Source organism: Bidens hawaiensis, unplaced genomic scaffold, assembly GCF_021521415.1.
Source record: "Bidens hawaiensis isolate Kalapana, Puna unplaced genomic scaffold, B.hawaiensis_p1.1 tig00003536_1, whole genome shotgun sequence".
NCBI lineage: Eukaryota > Viridiplantae > Streptophyta > Magnoliopsida > Asterales > Asteraceae > Bidens > Bidens hawaiensis.
Genome location: NW_027491199.1, coordinates 1,452,491 through 1,477,790, shown reverse-complemented (window position 1 = coordinate 1,477,790; position 25,300 = coordinate 1,452,491). Strand labels below are relative to the sequence as shown.

The 25,300-nt window shown below is 36.8% G+C and overlaps 1 pseudogene; it reads left to right on the top strand.

The window, feature by feature from the left end:
- The first annotated feature begins 4,562 nt into the window (after nucleotides 1–4,562).
- LOC143623711 (protein UNUSUAL FLORAL ORGANS pseudogene) lies at nucleotides 4,563–6,746 on the top strand (annotated as a pseudogene).
- Nucleotides 6,747–25,300: the final 18,554 nt, after the last annotated feature.

Genomic DNA, 25,300 nt, shown 5'->3' with positions numbered 1-25,300 from the left:
CGCGCCCCCGCTGAAGCCCCACACCCCTCAGCCTAATTAGGGTGTGGTTTCCTTTTACAGTGAGTAATAATGAAGTGCTTTTTTCAGGAGGTTTAAAAATGGAAATAGAGAAATCCAACCCTTGAAGAAAACCCCCATTTTTGGGTTCAAGTTTCAGTCTTCAGATTTTGCATTAAGATTCTCACTTGTACTTTCTTTTCTTTACCATCTCCCTTCTATTTCTCTCTCTCTCGTTTGACTTTATATTTTCCCTACTTACTCTCTTTACCTCTTGGGCCGACATATGTCATTACCCCATCCTCTACATCATATTTGAGATTTATAATAACTGAAATGAGTTAGATATATAATGCATATTTAAGCCTTTAAATAAATTTTATTTAGTTTAAGTTTGTAATTTTATTTATTTTACTACACCCTTAAAATAGTTTCAAAATTCCTAATATAAAATTAATTATAGTACGAGTCTATACTAAAACTCATGTCCTAGTACCACACACATGTGCACCTTTCACTTGTGTATTATCGATAAACTTACCGTTCAACTACCAAATTAATACATATACAAGTTAGAGTGTTAGACTCATATTGTGCTATCAACATCATATTATTTTTGTTAGTAGCAGTCGTTAAATCAATAAGATCAGAACAACTTTAGGACACTTTGGACCTAAAATAAGTACCCCAAAAAAAATGTTTAGGCGGCCTTAGCATTATGTTCACTGCAAAAATGTTATTAGTGGATGCTTAGAAACAAAGTTAAAGCTTATAAGAAAACCAACTTGTGATCAAAAGAATATGCTATGAAATGTAGTTCTCATATCTTCCAACAATGTATTATATATTATTGATATATGTATAGAATTAACCAAGTTTCTTACATTGGTTTAAGTTGATGAACAATTTTTTTTTTAAATTTAAACAATAGGTTTCGAAAGTTTTACTCAATATATGTAAAAGAATTTGAACCACATAAAGCTATCTTCAAGTTAATCGAAACTCTTTTAGCTACTTGAACGGAAAGTGATACACTAAAGTAGATTCGGGTATCAAAGAGAGAATGTATATATAGGAATTAACATGCCTTTTAAAAAGAAATTAAGAACAAAGTATGATATCCGAGCATAAGTACACACACAACTATGGTTTATTGTATATCGTATTGCTAAAGACGTAATATTTCCATGCCATGACTATATAGGTTCATAATATGTGAAGAAATGACTATTCTTATATCAACTTATATATAGTCATGGCTATAAAGTAGGTCTAAAAGGCCGAGTACTCTCCGAGTAATCGTTAAAAGGCATGGTGTCGATGAGAATCTATTTAACTCCGTATAGTTAATAAGAATCGATCAAATGTGATCAACCTTAGCCAGAATCAGATCTAGTCGGTCAACTTGGGCCGATGTTGAATTAAAAAATAAAAACATAATTCATATATCGATAATAGTAAAGAACGAATATCATTTTTTTAATTAATGATATAGAAACTATTAAAATAATTTAGTATTAAAAAATGTATCTCTATTATTTATATTGATATTTATCTATTTTGTTATAAATATTAGTAAACTTATGATATTTGAGTTATATATAATACCCAAAAATTAATTTTCTTTATCTTTATATTTATCAATGTCCGAGTATTTTTTAAGTACTCCTCGGGTACACTAAACTTCTCAATCGGCCGCTTAGGGTTCACAGAACAACTTTTACAACCTTGGATATAGTGTATCTAATCGACCACGCCCACACCAAGCTATATAGAATTTTATCGATATGTGAGCACACAGCAATGGAATTTATTTATAGTTGAATATGTGTTGTAAATAACTTGAATCTTAAGATAGATATTACTATTGTAAATGGGTCATAGATTAATGTGACATAAACTACTAGGCCAACAGTGTAATTAGCATGTCAACATGAGTAGTAACAACTTACAAGTGACATAACGTTACTCTATAGTTGGCGCTGTTACATTTGGACGCCTCATATCTAAGGGTGAAAATTATGGCTCAATACGAACCTAACACGGAATTTGCAACTAGAGCTTGGTCTTCGCATGTTCAGTAAGTTTTGAGTTGAACCCATATACAAATTTAGGGTTTATGCTTTTTAAAAGAACATATTTTGTGCCATAACTTAATGATTGGGTATTTTATGTTGAATTTCAAAAGATATAAGAGAAAGTATAATCAAGTTTCATAGTTTAAACATATATGATATATATTACTTTTATTGAGAACTTGTGACTTTAGAGGTTTAATACATACGCAAAAAGAAGAATACATTTTTGGTTAAATAAGTCGTGTTCGTGTTAAACTGTAAAATTCCATGTCATATTTTGGGTTGATGTGATTAGTACCATCTTCTGGCTCGTATTAGGTTCAGTACTTAGGCCACCCAGTCCCACTAAAGTATCATTATACTAGCTAGCTAGGGGTTTAACCAACACAACTTTGCACTAATTCAGTGATCTTCATATTGATCTAAGATACATTTGCGTTGAGCGACCACTATTGCAGTGACTAAGTAATTATAAGTTGATTTATTGATCTTGTGTAAAGTCATTTTATGCTTATAACTCTAATTAAACTTCACCTTCAATTGTTGGATCCTTGGTGGGTAATTCAAATTTCAGATTGTCATATTTTATAAATGGCGTAGAAAAATATCTTAGTTTAACATAGTTTGTTTAGAAATAATATATGTGTAGTTTTTAACAATGCCTCATGTATTTACTTAAATACTATAAGTTGTTCAAGAAAAAAAAGGTACGTGCGTACTATAAAATGTTTGTATCCTTTATGAAGCCCCCAAGGGTGTATGATTATGTGCTAGGATATAACTGTCTTTTCTTTTGATCTTGTGTTATTTTAGTTTCAGATAGCTTTGACATGCTATTTGGTTCGAGGCTAGCCATCTTATCTGTAGGTACTATTGGATGAGCATTTAGGGGGTCTAACTTTTTGAGACCATTTACGTATCTCTAGGTTATTATTGTGCATATAAACTTTTGCATTTGATTATTCTTTTTTGCAACTTCTATATTTAATTTAAATTTAAATATAAATTTTATTTACTAGCTAGTATTAAGTAAGAACTAATGGATTCCATACCTTATAATTTGTGAAAAAAATACGGAGTAAATCATTTAGTATCATGTTAATAAACAATATAAGTCTAATGTGTATCAACTTGATCAAATGTCGATTTCTCACTATATAAATGTAGTAAATTAGTTTATCCAATTTCTTTGTTAAATACACATCTTAAGAAAGATATATTATCTGATAGTAAATATTTTCTAACAAACACTTACGTTAAGCAAAATATCTTTTAACTTATATTAAAAAAGGAATCTATACATGTATCAGCTACAACACTAATCAAACCTCCTATAGATGTGATGCTTAAATGGGTGTGTACATATATTACACACTAAACACTCGTTTTATTATGAATCGCCAAAGACGTCCGTTCACATGTTATTGCTCGGGGATATGCGCTCATTTGCATGCCCTTGCCAGATCTAAACGTCCATTTACATGCTCTTGTCACGGTCAAGCACCCGTTTACATGACATTGTCTATTCACATGTACTACACGCACTTGTTGGGTGTAAACAACGTTTACATGGCATTGCCGTAATTTAAACGGAGTTTTGAAAAGTAAAATAACTAAAATTACAAAAAAAGAGGATGTGATTGCAATAGGCATAGGTTATTTATATTTATAAATGATAATATCTATCTTTAAGATACAAAATTATAAATTACCAAAAACAAATCTAGACCAAGGCTCCACACATCAAGTTTGTAAGGCTGAGGGGTGTGGGGCTTCAGCGGGGGCGCGAGAGCCCCTCCGCTCGCGCCCCCAGGCGCGAGCACCACACCACCGGGGCGCGAGAGGGGCGCGAGCACGGAATTCAAAGCAGGCGCAAGGTGGGTCGCGGGTGAGGATGGGCGTAAAGGTGCATGGGAAAGTGTGATCTAGCCGTTGGAAAAGTGCAGGTTGGTCGGAAAACTGCTACGACAGATTTTGAACGTAACTATGTGATCGAACTAACACGATCAATATGAGATTAACAACCGGTTCATCGGAAAAAGTGCATGTTGGTCGGAAAGGGTATTGTTTTGTTGTTGGGTTTCATATCGGTTCATCGGAAAAAGTGCAGGTTGGTCGGAAACCTTCTTTCAAAGGTGGCGGGGTGGGTTATGGAGTGAAGATGGTTAATCAAGGGTATTGTTTTGTTGTTGGGTTTCATATCGGTTCATCGGAAAAAGTGCAGGTTGGTCGGAAACCTTCTTTCAAAGGTGGCGGGGTGGGTTATGGAGATTATAATAGCAAGGGGTATTTTTTATTTATAAAAAAATAAAAAAAAAATCCGCTGGAGCCCCTGCTGGAGCCCCTCCACACCAGGGCCAGGGGCTCCAACGGGGGCCCCAACACCCATCTTATCCAGTTTCTCTCTCTGCCACACGTCACAATATTATTGGCTGGAGCCCCCACTCGCGCCCCCATTAGAGCCCCCCACACCCCTTAGCCTAAGTATGAACCATATTGTCTAGAGCCAATGTGTGTTTACTATCAATGTTCTCCTTGTTCTGTTGTACCTGTCTATTCTTCCTCGGCCATTGACATGAAAACACTGAATTGATAGATGCATCCATCAGAATCACTCCCTGACAGCCCCCTCCTTTTTCACATATCTTTACTCCTGCTCAGGTGGCCCTATATAATCACACTTGCATCAAAGAAAACAATGGAAAATAGAAACAACCCTAACTTAAAACCATTTGTCTTCAACCTTCACTATCACCACTCTATACTTGTGCTTATATAATCTCCACTGAATTTGAGACCTACACCACACCAACACTTGGAACACTTCCATTTGAACAACAACCTTAACTTTCCCAATACATTATTAACCTTTATTTTCCCATGGAAGCTTTTGATCATACCCATTATGTCCCCACCTTCCCCTTTCCCTATCCTTTCATTACCACCACCACCACCAATCCACCATGGATGGACCCTAGGATTTGGAGCCGCCTTCCCCAACGCCTTATCGACCGAGTTATCGCCTTCCTACCGCCTCCCGCCTTCTTCCGAGCCCGATCCGTATGCAAAAGATGGTATTCCCTCTTGTTATCTCACACCTTCCTCCAAATGTACCTCCAAATCAACCCAAAACCCTACTTTTTCATCTTCTTCAAACCAAAAACCATAAACCCTAAAACAACCACCACCACCAACACCGTCTTTAAGCACGGTAACTCCTCCGCGGCTACCGTCCCGGAGGAAGGTTACATCTTTGACCCCGAAACCCTCTCGTGGCACCGTCTCACCTTTCCCTTAATCCCATCAGGGTTTTCGCCCGCCTGCTCTTCAGGCGGGCTCGTCTGCTGGATATCAGACGAAGCGGGTTCGAAAGGACTGCTCCTTTCGAACCCGCTCTTTCCATCTTTAGTCACCCCTATCCCCTCCACCTTAAGGCATAGGCTATACCCTTCTGTAGGGTTAACCATCACAAACTCTTCAATCGATGTGATGGTAGCTGGAGATGACATGATATCTCCATACGCCGTCAAGAACCTAACCACTGAAAGCTTTCACATTGACCTAGGTGGATTTTATTCCATTTGGGGCACCACTTCTTCTCTCCCAAGGCTATGCAGTTTGGAGTCTGGTAAAATGGTGTACGTCCAGCAACAACAAGGGGGTTTAACTGGTAAATTCTACTGCATGAACTACAGTCCTTTTAGTGTGTTGGGGTATGACATGGGAAGAAACGAGTGGTGCAAGATTCAAGCTCCCATGAGGAGGTTTCTGAGGTCTCCAAGCTTGGTTGAGAGCAGAGGGAAGCTGGTGCTGATAGCTTCAGTGGAGAAGAGTAAGCTGAATGTTCCGAAAAGTTTAAGAATGTGGGCACTGCAGAGCTGTGGGACAACATGGGTGGAGATAGAGAGGATGCCACAGCAGTTGTATGGGCAGTTTGCGGAGTTGGAAGGTGGTAGAGGGTTTAACTGTGTGGGAAATGGTGAGTTTGTGGTGGTCGTGATAACCGGGACTGCGGGTGATCAGAAGGCTTTGTTGTTTGATTTTGTTAAGAAGAGGTGGGCTTGGGTTCCAAGGTGTCCTTATGTTGGTGGTGGTGGTGGTGAGTTGAATGGTTTTGCTTATGTGCCTAGGCTTGCTACTCCGGTGACCGGACTTCTTGATCAGCTGACTACTCTTAATCCCTTCTAGAATATTATGTAGGTTTCACTTGCAGTAGCTAGCTAGCTAGTTCCTTTTGTAGCTAGGGTTAATTATGTGATGTGAATCTAGTGATGAAGTAACTATCAAGTATGAAGTACTACTACATCTTTATTATCATTTTATTATGTGGTTTTTATGATACTATGTATGATTTTTAAGAATTAAAATATGTGTCTAATGCCTAGAGAAAATGATGAATAAATATGTGACTTAATGTAGACTTTACAATGATAGTTTACAAACTTCTAGCTATGGTTTTATGTGGGCTACTCATAAAAAGAGATAAAGAAGAAGAATAAGCAAAAAAGTATAGAATAAAAATCAATCAGATTGCTTGGATAAAAATTTATGTAAATAAGAAGTATAGGATTTATCCTTTATTTATTTATTTGTTGCTTTGTTGATACTAGTATTTAGAGGAAAGGACAGAGAATACAAAGTACTGTCAAGCCATCAAATCATATATTGATATGGTATACTTTTTGGATACTCTTTAATGGTTATTATTTAAATTAAAAGATTTTTTTTTTTAATGAATTCACCTATCACTCTATTAGAAACCGAGTGGGGATGGGGGTGAATCACCTATATATGAAATAACCAAGAAAGCACAATTCCTGGCCGAGGATAAATGAGGGACCTCATTTTCACCGGAAATTAAAACGTGGATTCATCACCGGATTGCAAGAAGAAAATGGGTGAAAATGGGAATGAAATGGATCAAGAAGATCTTATATGAGAGTACCACCCTCGAAAATAAGAACAACGGGAAAGATGATGTGGTTCCGGAGAAAATGGGAATGGATGTGACCAAGTTCTTATGCTTAATCGATCATCAGTTTGAGAATACCCACCATCTTGAACACTTCTTATTATTGATTGTATTGTAACATATCATTAGTTAGTCTATTGAAATATATCAATATCAATAGCAATAAAGTATAGTCAAAATTAGCCTAGATGAGCATTATAAAATAGAAAACAATACAAAAAGATGTATTGAAAGCAAGTTGTTAGTGAGAACTCCAAATTTCAAATAGTTTTACATATAGAATTCTTTGGAAATTATTTATGCTTTTGTGTAATTATGAAGAATGTACTATTAATATTATCAATTTTCTCTTACGATTCCATTTAATCGAATTAAAATGATTGAGGTTTGATCAAGTTAAATTTTCAGATGCCAAACAGATTTTTTTTTTTACTTTTTTGTGCAAGACAATGAAAACAGATTTTTTAATTACTTGATAAAAACAAACAAAAAACAATTTCTTACTTTTTTTGTATGTATATAACTTATTTGTTGTTTTGAAACTTAGAAAAAAAGAAGAGTAATACAAGTAGTCAATATGCTTGATGTGTTTGTCTACAGGCTCTCTTTATGGAAGGCACATACTTATCTATTGGTATGGTTATTCACATCAAATCGGTTTAGATGGCCTAGCAATTTACTCTCTCTCCTTATTTAAGGGCCCGACTAACATAATAGAGGTCTTGGAGGGTATTAAAAAGACATTTCTATGGGGAGGTTCTACTGAAGTGAGAAAAACTTATTGGGTCGTTTGGGATAAAGTGGCTCTTCCCAAAAGGTTGGGAGGCCTTGCTTTGTGCAAACTTGAAGTGTTAAACAAGGCTCTCCTAATTAAGTGGGCATGGAGATATAAATCGGATAAGAATGGGCTTTGGAAAAAAGTTATTGAATGTATTCATAGGTCTAGAGATAATAACAACGTGGTTCCGTTTAACAATAATATTTCAGGTGCTTGGAAGGTGGTGGAGAAAAGTCTTAATTTGTTGGAGATGGGAGGGGTGAAGTTGGAGTACCTTTTTAAAGGAAAGGTGGGAGACGAGATTTACATAAGGTTTTGGTCGGATCTTTGGTACGGTAACTCCATGTTAAAATATAGTTTTCTTAATTTGTTCCTTTTAGAAAAAGAATAAGAGCTGCAAAATAAGTGAGGATTTAATGGTTAAACAACCAATATGGGTGGAAATGGAATTGGTGGAGGGACCTAACAACCAATGCGGAAAGGTTCGAGTGGGAAAAAAATATTCAAAGTTATATCCTCTGTTAGATGGCAAGGTGGGGATGACTCTTGGAAATGGTTAAGTTATGACTCTGATGATTTCTCAAGGTTAGCGAAAAGCGATGATTCCTGTTAGCTTCATTGGGCACATTTAACCTCTTTGTGGTGTAAATGGGTTTTGTTGATTATATCGAGCATATGGGTCAAAACATTCAAGCATTATTCATGTAGTCATGTACATTCAATCATGACGATAAACTAGACATCAATTAATCGTACTTACTTGTAGGGATGGCTATCTTTGAAGATGATGAAACCATTATACTAATATTTCTTACTTCCCTTTATATGCCTTAGTTTTAATGGAGATGGTATGCATATGGTCATGGTGTTTGATTGTCTCTCTATTTATATGCAAGTAAGGCATCAAAGAACAAGAGTCTTTTTATCTTACGTAGATACATCAATCTAATAACTACTAAATTTATGTAGACTTTTCATTTCATTTGGCTAGGTTTAATGAATGATCTAGAAGACTATATTTAATAGGCATTATTTCCAACATTCTCCCACTTGGTCGAGTGATCATTTGTGATGAGTATTAATTTTGGCCAGGTTAAAATACTCATCAAATCTCATATTGAAACTGAAGAAGATAGTTACAGTCATTCGAATTTTGATTAATTCGAGACTCCCAACAGTCATACTAAAGTCTCAATGTAAGGCAATTAATCTTAAGACCCAAATGAATAATGCAAACCATTATTGTACAATATTTAATTTGTACAATTTTGTCTATAGATCATTAAGTGCGCACTTACTTTATTATAGACAAAATCGAGGAAATTACATTTGTAATAATGCACACTTGATATGCTATTACAAAAGATCTTTTCTAAAACCCATCCTTGTTACTAGTTCTAAGAAAGTTTTGGGTGGTAGACCTTTAGTCATCGGATCCACAAGCATGTTGTTTGTGCTAATGTGATCGATACAAAGATTATTTTCCTCTACTTGTCCACGTACGAACAAATATTTTGTATCAAGGTACAAACCAGCTCCGCTCGAACTGTTACCATTCGAGAAACTTACAACAACTGAGTGACGGGTGGTCCATGGGACAACCCTCAAGTGGTTTAAGTTCGTTAATAATCATGCGTTTAGTTAGTTTATCTTGTTGAATTAGATAACTACGTTTACTCGTACAATGGCAGGTATGAGAAGATAGAAGATTGAATTACGAGAACGTGGGCGAAAACGGTGACGAAAACGGACTTAGAACGAGAAAGTTATGACGAAAACAAGAAAACTATGTTCAAGGCCACCGTAGCTTACGGTAGCCACCGTAAGCTACGGTGGGATCTGATGAAAAAAACCACCGTATGGCAGTTTTGGCCTACTGTCGGCTTTTTGGAAGCCACCGTAAGCTACGGTGGCCACCGTAGCTTACGGTGGAGGCGACGCTGCATCTTGTAACTGCCGTTTTTACTTATATTTGGGACGGCTTTTCATATTATTATCATATCTTTTCATTGAAAAAGACCCTAGAGATGATTTTTGGAGCCAAGAACAATATTGTGGTGTTGGTGATTACTAGTTTGATGTTTGTGATTCATTCCTACAACCTAATTGATATGGTGGTGAATCAAACGATGCGTGGCTAATTCTCTTTATGTTTTCCCTCGGATTGTAAGGTTTCTTTATGATTGTTAATTGAATTATGAATTTCTGAGATAATAGTTTAATCTTATTATTATTATGGTGTTATGAATTGATTGTTAATTTGTTAGTTTATTGAGTTCGTGTTCTAAGCCATCAATTCTTGGTTTTGTATGTAATCGAGATTAATCGGGAGGGACTAGGGATTAGATAAGCTAATTGATAATTGAGTGATTACCTTGCATTTATAATCCAAGTACTTAGTCCTCAATTATCACAATTGGTGCATAATCACGAACTATATACTTATTGTTCGTCTCAGTTAAACATTCATGTTGACTCTTGTAGAAACCTGAAACCGAGGGAAGGCATACTTCTTCATATTGTTTAAAACTCCTTTAATTGTTTTAGTTATTTTTGTTAATCAAATCAACCAACCAAATACTTGAATTTATTTTCTTCATTTAGTTTAATATAGTTTAATTACATTGCTACTTAGTAACGCATTTTCCACACACTCGCTGTGTTCGATACCCGCTTATCGCTATCTAATAGTTGTAATCGGTTTATTTTTTAGTGAGTCTTCGACCTCACGTCAAATTTTGTCGCCGTTGCCGGGGAGTAGTGCGCAACGTGTGTTAGCTAAAATAGTTTTTTTTCTGTTATTTTCGGGTTTATGCTGGTTGTGTTATTGTGCAGGTACCTACAGGTGTATGCATACTAGAAGCTCTAACAGGTCATCACCGCTAGTTATTGATCCCGAGATTGACAGAACACTTCGAAGAAACCGAGTTTTACTTCGAGAGAACAAGCTTCTTGGTTCTCCAACTGCATCAAACAACATGGATTCACTAGTTCCTACTTCAGGTCAAACAATTCCGACTACACCTCCACCAAATCCACCTCCATTAAATCCACCTCCACCGATTACTACTAATATACCTACAGCATCAAGTGTACTCCAACCACCACCCACAACTGAACTCATCAATGCTCAATTCACCTATGCAACATCATCAACATTACCACCTATTACCAACCATTTTCCTAACTTTGGTGCGTCATCATCATCTCAACAATATCAACCACCACCTTTTCAAAAATCACAATCAAGCTACCAATACCAACCTCAACCTTTTATGCAACATTCAAGAACACAATGTGATGGATACGGATATTGGTTTGATAGTGAATTTGAGGGATATGAAGTGGAAGGTCACTACATGGGAGGTGATGGAGGAAAAATGGTAAATCCGGGAACTTTTGGTTATGGTCAATGGCAACAACCACCGCCAGTTATTCAACAACAACAACCACCAGTTATACAACAAGCTCAACAACAACCACCGGTTGTTGTGAATCAACAAGTTCAACCGCCACCGATTGTTCAACAACCCCAAGGGCAACCTCAAGAACAACAATTACAACCGCAAATGCCCTAACCACAGTTTCAACAACAATATGCGCAGCCAAGGCCCGTTTATAAGCAAATGGGTCAACCAAGAGTACCAATGGGGGTACCAAGAAGGCTTGCAAGAGAGATGGTAAGGGGGATTGAAACCCATTTCCAACCCATAATTACTAATAATCCGTCTCCGGTGGTTATCCCTTTCAATCATCAAGGGAGGACATTTGAAGTAAGAACAAATTCACTTCAAAGTCTTCCGACGTATAAGGGTTTAGCAACGGAGGAACCTTACTTCCACTTAGAGGCATATGACTCCATTTGCAATACAATTGGGGGTCAAGGGTTTACATCGGATGATGTTAAGTTGGTGTTGTTTCAGTTTTCATTGGAAGACAAGGCAAAGAGATGGTTTTACACTTTGCCTTCCGCATCTATTTATACTTGGGCCGAAATGCAACAAAGATTTTTGGAAGAATTTACCCGGCCCAAAAGACAAACGATGCGAGAAGAAGTTCGAGAACTTTCCAACAAAAAACGGGGGAAATGTTTCATGAAGCATTCGAGAGGTTTAACATGATGATTAAGAATTGTCCCCATCATGGAATTGCTCTTTGGGAGTTATTAAATGCTTTTCATGAAGGGTTGAGTATGGAGGATGAACGGGATTTGCGGTCGATCACTAATGGTACATTTGGTACCAATTATGAACAAGATGACTGGGCGTATTTGGAAAAAATGGCGGTTACCTCAAAGAGAAAGGCCCAAACCGAACGAAGAGCAAGATCGGCGATTGGTTGACCGCATGTGCAAGCCGTGGAAGAAGGAAATGTACAAACCACAAATCAAGTAATCGATGTTTGTACAAATTGTAACGAGTTGGGTCATGCAACGGAGGTATGTACGGTAGGTTAAGCACCGGTGGAGAAGGTGAATGCACTTCAAGGGGGAGATGGTAGAAGTTACAACATGAACTCCAACACCCTACCACCCCGGGTTAAGAAATCATCCGAATTTTCGTTATGGAAATCCGGCCACTCAATCTAACCCTAATTTTCAAGTAAGTCAAAGTAATTATGTCCCTCGCCAACAATATAATAACCAGGTAATTATCATGGCGGGAATAATCAAGGATTTCAAGGTCAAGGGGGTTGCGGTCAAAGTGGGTCAACGGGTTAAAGTTCTTCGAGTGGAAATGAGGTTATGGATATGTTGAAGTTGATGCAACAAGACATGCAACGAAGAAATCAACTTGATGAGGTTAGAATGCAAAAGGATGAAGTGAGAGATAAGGCCATCCAATCTTTGACTACACAAATGGGTTAACTCGCAACTGAAGTGTCCGAGTTGAAGAAGAATAAAGGTCAATTGCCAAGCGACACAAAGGTAAATCCTTCTCATAACTCTTCTCGTAATGTTTCTATTAACCACGTTAGTGTTTTAAGAAGTGGTAAAGAATACAAAAAATATTTATCACCGGTGTGGTTGATGGGGAAGTTGAGGATATTACGGGTAATGAAAGTGATAATGAAATTGAAATTAATAAACCCACTAAACATGTCACTTTTGAAAAACCGTTACAAAATCAGGGTCAAATTTCAAATGTAAAAGGTAAAAATACGGAAGTGGAACCAAAAGTGGTTCCATTTCCCTCGGCTTTACTTGACCCGGGTAAGAAAAATATCATTTCAAGAAGGGGTCCTCAAAAAGAAGAGATGTGGGAAGTTTTTAAACAAGTAAAGGTCAATTTACCTCTACTTGAGGCAATTAAGCAAGTACCCGCTTATGCAAAAATTTTGAAAGAATTATGCACTCAAAAGAGGCAACAAAAAGTGCCTCTACGAGTAGATTTAACTGAGCGGGTGAGTGCTGTTTTAAAAGGAGATCTTCCTCCTAAGCTTCAAGATCCAGGAATGCCCTTAATTAACATTCAAGTAGGTGATTTTCAAATGTCTAAGGCGTTACTAGATCTTGGGGCCGGAGTAAGTATTCTTCCGGGGGGTTTATACGACCAATATGATTTTGGTCCTTTAAAACGTGTTGAGACAATGGTTGTGTTAGCCGATTTGTCCCATAAACTCTCCTGAGGAATTGTGCGATATGTGATAGTAAAAGTTGAAGAATTTTACTATCCGGTTGACTTTTTAGTGTTAAATTACTCATCGGTTGATTCGACCCAACAACAAAATGTATATTGGGTCGACCGTTTTTAAACACCGCTCATGCTATTATTGACTATTATGACAAACTAAAAATTTTTCTTACTTTTACAGACACTCATCACGACTTGACTCAAATTTTCGGGACGAAAATTCTTTAACATGGGAATGATGTGACACTCGTCAATTTCAGGTTAACTCCGTTAACTCAAACTCCGTCAATTCAAACTTAAGATCATTGGATCTATAACGCACATCTCATTACATTTAAACTAGGGTTTAAATGACGCTTGACAACTACTACATGTGTAGTCTTTCGGGAATTGCACCGAAACGCAAACGAGTTGACGCAAACAATTGGTGAATAAACGAAAAACGTCAAAACAATAATTATGTGATAATTATGTGTTAACATATGTGTTACTTGATTATATTATGTGTGATGCTAGACAAGAAACAAGAACTAGTTAAAATAAGCTAGAAAAGTACAAACTAGAAATTGAGGGACTAAAGTGTAACATGTTATTATAAATAATAATATTAACCTAAAACCCTAACACTCTCTCTCTCCCTCTACACCGATCGGCCCCCCCTCCCCCTTGTTCTTGGCTGCCGTCAACCACACACACACACATACACACAAGACGGGAACCGGGTTAATATAAAAAAAGTTTTTTTTTTACTTGCACATTTAACCTACACCACACACCTCTTTCACCATTCATTCCACCAACATCATCTTCATCATCCCCAAAACATTAAAACCCTAACTCCCTACTTCAATCCATCATAACTTTCTTATTTCTTAACCAAATCAATTGATTTTTGGGTCTAAATTGGCTAGAATTTCACAAGGGTTTCAATTATACCATTGTATTTGTGAGAATATTTCGTTTTGCTGTGCGATTTTGGACAATCAAGTCCGAAATTTTTTTGGGTTTTGGTGTATTTTGAAGCTTTGTTCATCTCCATCTTCTACAACAACAAGGTATGTAATCTATTGTCATTCTTGATGGTGTATTGCAATGGAATTGTAAGTTGTTCATAATTGTTTCTATAACCACACTTGCTTGAATTGTTGAATTGTTGAACAATGAGTTTGAATGGGTTATGGTTGAAGATGATTAGTATGAGTTGAAATATAGTTATAGGCATATTGTTGATCATATAGTGGACATAATGTTAAATTTTTTTGAAATTGTTTGAAAAATTGAATAATATGTCTAAGTAACATCTTCAATCATAATGTTAAGCAAGTGTGGGGATGTTCAAGGTTGAAAAGTGATTAACTTGCTCTTTTGTTGTTTTGTTGTTGTGTTCGGAATGGGTCGAAAAGGAAAGGAACCGGTTGGGTCTTCAAGCAACCCGGCTGACCAACCGAAAAGAAGAAGGCTAGTTCTTCAAGCAGAGGACCCGGAAAGTGAAGAGGAAGAAGATCAAATGGGGGGAAAAGCCAATTTGGAAGTCAGGGTCTTTGGCAGATCAACCTCAAGAATGGCAAGCGGAGCTCTTCCATGATCACATGAACGCATTGAGGCAGCGAACTGATGCATTTATTTGCGAGAAAGAAGTTAGAGAAGAGGATTTTGGTCCATTTGGGGTTACCGATAAATTCTGAGAGTTGGGTTGGGAAGCAGCTCTGAAATGTTATGACAAGGAGTCCAGTAACCTGTTCGATACAGAAATACAAGAATTGATGTCTATCTTACGAAGGGTTGCAGGTAACCATCCATCAAAGGACAAGTTAATTGGTACTGTGAATGGGGTTCAAGTGGAAATGTCGTTTGTTAGTTTGAGACGGGTGGCGAAATTTTATTGTAAACCGCATAACCGGTATATGTTTCTATGCTGGGATGATTTGTATTTAGCATCCGAGAAGCACCCGATGTGGAACACAATGTTGAATGATCTGTTTTTGCCCGGGACATACGCTGGGAAATTGTACCGAAAAAATTTGAAGATAGAAGAAAATTTGATGTTAACGATAAGCATCAATAACGTCATCCCGCGTCGGGGCGATAGGATCGAGGTACGATATCCCGAAGTTCCAATATTATACACATTGCTATATGGCTCACCGCTTATTTCATATCGATTTTTGGTAATGAGTAACGTATGGATAAGCCGGAATAGTGTGGACCGGAAGATCATACCGCCTTGTCGATTAATAACGGCATTGTTGAAGAAATATGGTGCTATTCGAGTGGGTGATCGGGGTTCTTATAAGAAATTCAAGCCATTTGACATTTCACATTTGGGGTCCGGTTGGGTATATTCACAATCTGAACGGTACCACAAGTTGAAGAGTGACGGAAGGAGATGGAGAGTCTTGAACGAAGATGCAAGACCATTAAATGCGGGTGAAGCGGATGACCCGGAAAGTGAAGATGAGATGAGTGGTGACGAGGCATATCATGATGATCCAAATGTAACTCATATGAATGTGGATCAAGCGAGACCGAGTGGGGATGGAAGGCAACCGGGAATGCAATCGGGTTATGTGGGAAGTGCATTTGACTATGCACAAAGGCCGTATGATTCGAATTGGGCTTATCAAGGAAAAATGCAAGAGGTGGCAGAAAGACAAAGACCGCCCACGTTTGGGAATTGGCCCAAATACTCCCAAACCATTTTTGTTCAACAAACCTTCATGGGTGCGAGCATGGAAAGGGCATTAAAGCAGAATTATGATCGACAAGAGCAGTGGAACCGCACCCATGCATATGCCTTTGAGAATGACATGAACAACTGATACACTGATGATCATCAGCGACGGATGCATGACGCGTGGCATGCGGGACAACCGGTTGTGGCCGACCCGCCATATGTGGATTACACCACTTTGCCACCGTATGATGGTAGTGTGTCTGATGTGCGAAATTATATATATAAATAGTAAACACAAATCGCAACTCAACACTAAATTTTAAATATATAAAACCAAACAATCCTAACTAAGCTTCACACAAACGGCAAGTGTACCCGCGTAGCAGCACAGTCTAATGGAAGTCCGGATGTCGAACATAAAGACACGTGAGAACGGCTCAGATAATTAACCCTAATCTAAGTCCTACCTAAATAATATATTTATTTATCTTAATTAATTAAAACTACTTAACTTAACTAACTTAACTTAACTTACCGAAACTAACTGGAAAACTTAACAGCACTAATCTCTTAACGAATAAGGAGAAACGACTACCTAGGCAAGAGTCCTATTGACAGTTCAACGGTTAACGGAATTAACTAATCACATGACACCGGGATCTTAAAATAATCAACTAAGGCTCATTAAAGTTCGCTAGATCACCTCTCGGTCTCACCAACTAACCCTCACAAATCTAAGAAGATTAAATAAATGCACCGAGATAATGATTACTAAGGTACCCTAATGATGCATCTCCTCTCGGACTCAACGACACAAAACCCATTTAAAATTGGTACTAGAAATTATAGGGATAAAGGGGTAACAATATCTAACCCGATCTAAGACACATATTTGCACACAAAACTAAACCGGATAAGACCAAAACTCGCTCTCGCGCAATTCTAACCTAACCGAATAAAGACGCGAGACAAACCGACTCCCTATTACCTCTCGGTCGCAAGGAAGGTGAAACTATTAAATTTTAATAATTAATCACACTCAAGATTCCTATGGTCGCGCTAACCACAAATAGATCAAAAACACCAAGTCTAAGACCTAACCGAATAACCCTAACTAGACGATACAAAATCAATCAATCAAAGCAAAACGGGGAATCAGATGCAAAAATTATATAAAAACAATAACTAACACATCCAAGATCAAACTAAATAAAGCTTTTCAATAATAATACGTCATGTGACCAATCAAAAACAAATAAACCGTCAAACAAAATCAATAATCATCTCTACCTAGGTAGTACAAATAATTTAGTTACTCATAATAATAAACGAATCAAAATATATAGTAGCCAAATTCATGTTCCAAACTGAATTCAAAGCGAAAGATTAACAAACTTGATTTCTCCTCCTTTCAGCCGTATGCCCCCTGATGGAACTCTCCACCCACGAAAACCTCATGTCCAGCATTATTCCTTGTGTTTTCCATTTTTATACAATAGGGTTGGCCCATCTCCAAAGTAATTGTTGGTTCGTCTGATTGATTATGCTCCAAGATACCTTATGCAGCTTCAAGCCCAAATAAAATATATTAATGTAGGCCTAATTTCAATAGATAATTAGAGCACAAGTAAATTATATGCATATGACTTTCTATTACACCACCCACGTGAGTGCAATTACAATTATTAGCAAACTATGTCTTTAATTCATATATTGTATATTAAGTTTATTATATTACTATTTGACTTAAGAATTCTGATGTATGATATATAAACTTTGTAGTTTGATTATAAAATTATATGCAATATGTTTGAAATACGATTTGTCAGTCTCAACCTAGAAAAATTACTCATTTATATCTTGAGCCCTATAGAATCTAAATATGAACCAACTAGAAGTATTATTCAATTAAAATCTGGCTCAAAAGTATTTAAAAGTGTAAGGAATATTTATATAATAATATGTATATATTAGACCATATCAGTGTCATACCCTACACCACCATTGCATCATTCCATGTGGGTGGATCCCAATCAAGGTTCAAGTCAAGGCACCTCACAACAACAAGGAGGTGAGCAAGGTGGTGATGGTCAAGATGCATTTGGATTTGGTGAGTTCAACGAGGTGATGACGTCCATTTTCGGGCCGGCCCGACCGCCCCACTTTTGATGGAATCTCGTGTTGCCAGGCGAACACCATTTTGTATATTATTGTATAAGTTATCTTTTGTGTTTTTATTTGTTTGGGTGGATGGGTGGTGGACAAAACACTTTTGATTAAGTATTAAAGGGTTGTGTTGAAAAGAGGGTTATGTTTTTTAAGTAGTTTGTTTCTTTTGTCTCTCAAAAACCGTACATTGGGGACAATGTATCCCAAGTGTGGGGATGAGGAAAATTTTGTTTGTTTTGAAAAAAAAATTAAAAAATCAAAAATCAGAAAAAATTAAAAAATCAGTAAAATAGAAAAAATTTAAAAAAATATGTTTAAAAGAATCGGAAAGTGGTAAGATGGCGAGGTAAAGTTTTGGTCCATTTTCATGGTCACAATTCCCTAAATAACATGTGCCTAGTTGTTTTTAAATGGAGATTATGTAGTTTTCTAATAAAGGTTAGCATGCTTTCGGTGTAATAACTTGCATAACACGTTCGTTACACTTGAAATTTGAGAAAGCAAGGATTGGTAAAATGGTTGATATTCTCTGATAGAACTTGTACAATTAATGCATTTTGAGATCTTAGCGTGGCATGAGTGCAAAAGTGATAGAGGCACTTAGGATGAGCGAGAGTGTGGTTTTGGGGGGTTGGGACCTCATACATTATACATATGAAGATGGTTATGTGAGGGGCGGGGGGTTGGTTCCTTTAGAAAACCTTATTGGGCCCATTCTTTTATTTAATCAACCCTTGTATTATATTGCGAAACGATCCGACTTAATAGGTTTCTATGTAATTGTTTTAGTATTTATCAGTTAGATATGTGAAGCATTATGTTTATCATGCTAGTATGTAATGTTCAAGTATTATATTAGTTCAAAAAAAAAGTTTGTACTGGAATTGCAATGTTTATGTATGCAATGTTCAAAGTATTATTTATTGAGTGAAAAGAAAAAAAAAGAGAAAAGAAAAAGAGAAGTTAGTGATGTTTATAGTTGTTTTTTTTATTGTTTACTTAGATTGTTTGTAATGAGTCGGATCGGATCGCTTGAGCTACTTTCAATATTCCCTTCCATACCCTTATACTTGGCCCCATCACAACCCGTTTTAAGAACTCTTGATTTGTATTCATGTCAAAAGCATTTACATAGGTGGAGATTTGATGATTGTACAAGCGTATGCGAGGAGAATTGATTAAATATGAAATGTATGGATGATCACCAATAAAAAGGTTAATGTGTAAATGTGTTATGTATAGGTAAAAACCGAAAGAATGTTAGGTTTGGTTAGAAATCTTCGGTTTAAATGGAAAGTCAAGTGAACTAGTGCAACCGATAAAAATAAGGGAATATGGTATGACTTGGGACCGTAACTAAACCGGATTTGGGGTAAGATTGATGGATACAAGTTGAAAATAATAAAGATTTTTTTTGAGATGTTGCTTGATGGCAAGCAACGGGTAAGTGTGGGAATGTGATGGGTGGTCCATGGGACAACCCTTAAGTGGTTTAAGTTTGTTAATGATCATTCATTTAGTTGGTTTATCTTGTTGAATTAGATAACTACGTTTACTCGTACAATGGCAGGTATGAGAAGATAGAAGATTGAATTACGAGAACGTGGGCGAAAACGGTGACGAAAACGGACTTAGAACGAGAAAGTTAAAACGAAAACAAGAAAACTATGTTCAAGGCCACCGTAGCTTACGGTAGCCACCGTAAGCTACGGTGGGATCTGATGAAAAAAACCACCGTATGGCAGTTTTGGCCTACCGTCGGCTTTTTGGAAGCCACCGTAAGCTACGGTGGCCACCGTAGCTTACGGTGGAGGCGACGCTGCATCTTGTAACTGCCGTTTTTACTTATATTTGGGATGACTTTTCATATTATTATCATATTGTTTCATTGAAAAAGTCCCTAGAGACGATATTTGGAGCCAAGAACAATATTGTGGTGTTGGTGATTACTAGTTTGATGTTTGTGATTCATTCATACAACCTAATTGATATGGTGATGAATCAAACGATGCGTGGCTAATTCTCTTTATGTTTTCCCTCGGATTGTAAGGTTTCTTTATGATTGTTAATTGAATGTTTATGAATTTCTGAGATAATAGTTTAATCTTATTATTATTATGGTGTTATGAATTGATTGTTAATTTGTTAGTTTATTGAGTTCGTGTTCTAAGCCGTCAATTCTTGGTTTTGTATGTAATCGAGATTAATCGGGAGGGACTAGGGATTAGATAATCTAATTGATAATTGAGTGATTACCTTGCATTTATAATCCAAGTACTTAGTCCTCAATTATCACAATTGGTGCATAATCACGAACTATATACTTATTGTTCGTCTCAGTTAAACATTCATGTTGACTCTTGTAGAAACCTGAAACCGAGGGAAGGGATACTTCTTCATATTGTTTAAAACTCCTTTAATTGTTTTAGTTATTTTTGTTAATCAAATCAACCAACCAAATACTTGAATTTATTTTCTGCATTTAGTTTAATATAGTTTAATTACATAGCTACTTAGTAACGCATTTTTCACAAACTCCCTGTGTTCGATACCCGCTTATCGCTATCTAATAGTTGTAATCGGTTTATTTTTGAGTGAGTCTTCGACCTCACGTCCCTGAGCTGTCACAATAACTCTTCAACAGCCGTGATATAGAGTTAATAACTTTGAGTCCAGTAATGAGATTTCCTAGAAACATCCCAAGGCAAGGTGCATTGTGCATTGCAACGTATTCCGCCATCATTGTGAAGGTTGTTGTCAACTTCTGCTTATGACTCCTCCATGAAATTGGTCTGCCTACTAGCATAAAAATGTACCCTGAAGTTGAGTTCTTATCATATTTGCATTTTGCGAAATCGGAATCAGAATAGCCCACTACTTCCTATTTATCATTTGTTATGTATGTCAACTTATAGTCTTTCGTTCCTTGAAGATATCACACACTTTCTTTGATGCTTTCCAATGATCTAGGCTAGGATTAATTTGATATCGACTTAGCATTCCAGCAATATATGCATTATCCGGACGAGTACAGACTTGAGCATACATTAAGCTTCCCACCATTGAAGCATAAGGTATCAACCTCATTTGTTCCCTCTCAACCTCTGTTTTTGGACATTGAAAAGAACCAAAAACATCTCCTTTAACTACTGGAGCTATTGATGGAGAGCAATGTTGCATGTTGTATCGTGTAAGAACACGATCAATATAAGCCTTTTGAGACTGTCCTAATATCCCATTGGCTCGATCTCGGTGTATTTTGATGCCTATTACATAAGAAGCTTCTCTGAGATCTTTTATGTCAAAATTATGCGAAAGTAACCGCTTTGACTTATGCAACAAATCTAGACTATTACTTACCAAAAGGATATCATCCACATAAAGGACAAGTATAGAAAAGTTGCTCCCACTCATTTTGAGGTATGTGCATTGATCTACTTGATTTTTTTTTGTTTCTTCATGACTTCATCAAATTTTAAGTACCATTGACGTGATACATGTTTTAACCCATATATGGATTTCTTTAACTTACAGACTAAGTGTTCTTTACCTTCAGGTTGAGTCATGAACACATCCTCATGTAAGTCACCATTTAAGAAAGCGGTTTTGACATCCAGTTGATGTAGCTCTAAATCAAAATGAGCTATTTATGCCATAACGATCCTTAAGGAATCATTCCGTGATACATGTGATAAGGTTTCTTGATAATCAATTCCCTCCTTTTGAGTATAGCCTTTAGCAATCAATCTTGCTTTATAGAGTTCAACATATACATTTGGGTCTAATTTGGTTTTGTAAACCCATTTACAACCTACGATTTTTACACCATTGGGTAATTCAACCAGTTCCCAAACGTCATTTTGTTTCATGGAATTAAGCTCATCAATCATAGCTTTATTCCATTCAGAATATTGATCGCTACTAATGGCTTCTTTATAGGAGGATGGATCGTTACATTTTGCTATATCCATAACAACTTCATTAAGATAGGTTACATAATCATCAAAATTAGTTGGTCGTCTTAGACCTTGATGACCTCCTTGGTTGATTATCGGGTTCAACAGTTTGCTCAGTAGTTGTCCCAGGTACTTGCTCTTGTGTTTTTGATGTGCATTCATTTACAAGGATATGTGGAGTATTTAGTAGTGTGGTGTCATGTACAAGATGTGTAATAGGAGGTAAATTTGCAGAAGAGCCATCCCCCCTCCTCTTGCACTTCTTGGAAATCAAAGACTCGACTTATACTGCTCCCATTGACCCTAGAGTTTTCTAAAAATTCAGCATTACGAGTTTCTACAATGCGAGTAACGTGGGAAGGGCAATATAATCTGAATCCCTTTGAATGTTCGGGATATCTGATAAAGAAACAACTGACGGTCCTCATTTCAAGTTTATTTTGATGAGGATTATAAAGCTTAGCTTCAGCAGGACAACCCCACACTTTCAGATTGTTTAAGCTTGGTTTCCTTCATGTCCAAATCTCATAAAGAGTTTTAAGGACAGACTTAGAAGGAACCCTATTCAATATATGAAATGCCGTCTTTAAAGCCTCGGTCCATAAAAAATCAGGTAGATCTGAGTTTGCTAGCATACTTTTTACCATATCCTCAAGGGTTCTATTTCTTCTCTCATCACCATTCTGCTGAGTAGTGCCCGGCATGGTAAATTGGTTCACGATCCCATTTTCTTTACAAAAATCAAAGAAAGGACCCGGAGCTTGACCAATGTCATTATGTCGGCCTTAATACTCGCCTCCTCTATCTGACCTGACTACCTTTATCTTAAAGTTAAATTGATTTCCAACTTCAGCCTTGAAGATTTTAAACATGTCAAGTGCTTCATATTTCTCTTTGATTAAATACAAGTACATGTAGCGAGAGTAATCATTTATGAGAGTTATGAAAGACGTATGGCCAGTTATGCTAGGAGAGAAAGGACCACAAATATCAGTGTGTATGAGTTCTAAAAGTCCTGAACTCCTGGTGGCACCTTTCTTATTCTTTTTCGTCTTTTTACCTTTAATACATTTAACACATTTTTCAAAATCGGAGAAATCAAGATTGGATAATACTTCATCCTTCACGAGTCTTAACATTAAGTCTCGTGAAATGTGGCCTAAACGTTGATGCCACAACATGGATGATGTTTCCAAATCTCGTTTTTGTTTGTTAGTTTTTTCATTCACATTATATGATAACAATGATTTTAAAAATTGATCATCTAGTTCTAACTTAGAGACTACCTTTTAGAGAACCACAACCAATGACATGAGAGTTGAAAGTAATAGTGACTTTGCCATTTTCAAGCAAAACATTGTAACCGTCATAATCCAACTTCGGTACCAATACTAAATTCCGAGTTATTCTTGGTACATACAAAGTATCAAAAATTTAATACAATGGCCAGTTTTTATTATTAATTGCATGGTGCCAACAACTTCAACATTCAATTCGTCACCATCTCCCACTCTAATTGTCCTTTGGTTTCTTTCCAACCTCCGGATTGTAAGGAATCCCTGTATTGAGTTAGTAACATGAAACATAGAACCAGAGTCAACCCACCATGTGTTAGTTGAACATTAATATTAAAGGAATCAAACATCGTAAATAGATGGTTACCCTTCTTAACTAGCCACTCCTTGAATTTAGGGAAATCTCGCTGGTTGTGCCTCGTGTTACGGCAGAATTTGCAGCTAAGTTTTCCGGATGTGGCTTTTGAGCTAGGGACTTCACTTGTACTAGCTTTATGGACTTTGAAACTTTCCCCTTTGAAGTTTCCCTTCCTCTTTAATGGTTTGGTAGTGGTGACGTGAGCAACATCTGGTTTTTCTAACTTCTAACGCTCTTCCTCCTGCACGCACATTGCTATCAACTCACTCATTGACAATTTATCTCTCTGAGTGTTATAGTTAATTTTAAAAGCATCAAAGCGTGCTGGAAGAGAGGTCATAATGAAGTGCACTAGAAACCCATCACTGATTTCCATGTCTAAGCTCTTGAGTTTATTAGCCATGTCATTCATCATCATAATATGTTCACGCACACCACTTACCCCCACTATACTTTAAAGTAAGCATCTTCAGAATTAAAGTGCTCACATATGCTTTTGAAGATCCTTTAAACTGTTCCTCCACTGAGTCTAGACAAGTTTTAGCATGCTCAAAATCATGCATCTCCCCTGATAGCAACTGAGATGGAATTCTTGATTACCATCAGAAACATTCTGTTAGATCTTTCCCACCTTTCATACTCTTGTTTCTGTTTGGTTGTGCTTTCGTCAGTAAGAGTAGTGGGAACATCATGCCTCAAGGCATAATCAATATCCAACATGCCAGAACTTCAACTCCAAAATTTGGAGTAATAGTGGATGCTAGATTAATACAAGCAGAAATGGCAGAGTTGAAGTCAGCTAAATAATGGGGTAATAAAAAAACCATATATAATTAATACGTTGAAGATTAAACCCATTATAGCACCCAAATAATAGGTTAAAATTAAATTTCTATTCGAACATTGGCTTTGCGTTGGCTTTGGCTAATATCCAGATATTATGAATGAAATAATGTTCTAATTGAACGTTGGCTATGACCGACATTCAAGTGTTATGAACAAATAATTGTATGATTCTACTTGAATGTTGGCTTCGCGTTGGTTTTGACCAACACTCAAGTACTATGAACATACATAAAACAAAGAATTCGGCACATAAATATGCACATCACCGTTGGGTAGAAGTGTATATTTATGTATGTTATGCCTAAATATATATACTATCAAACAATTAGCCGCTGGGTTCATTGGTTGACAATATACATTGGATAAATTTCATGCTTGGCTAACTTAAATAACTTCCTGTTGGTTCGGACATTCAAGTCATCAAGGTTCATAAGAAATTATGTCTCATAAGCCATACATAATTGCTCTGTCTTTATAAATCATACGTAAAAATTGAGTTGTGACCTACATAATTAAGTATGCAGAAGCATCTTGACTTTCATGA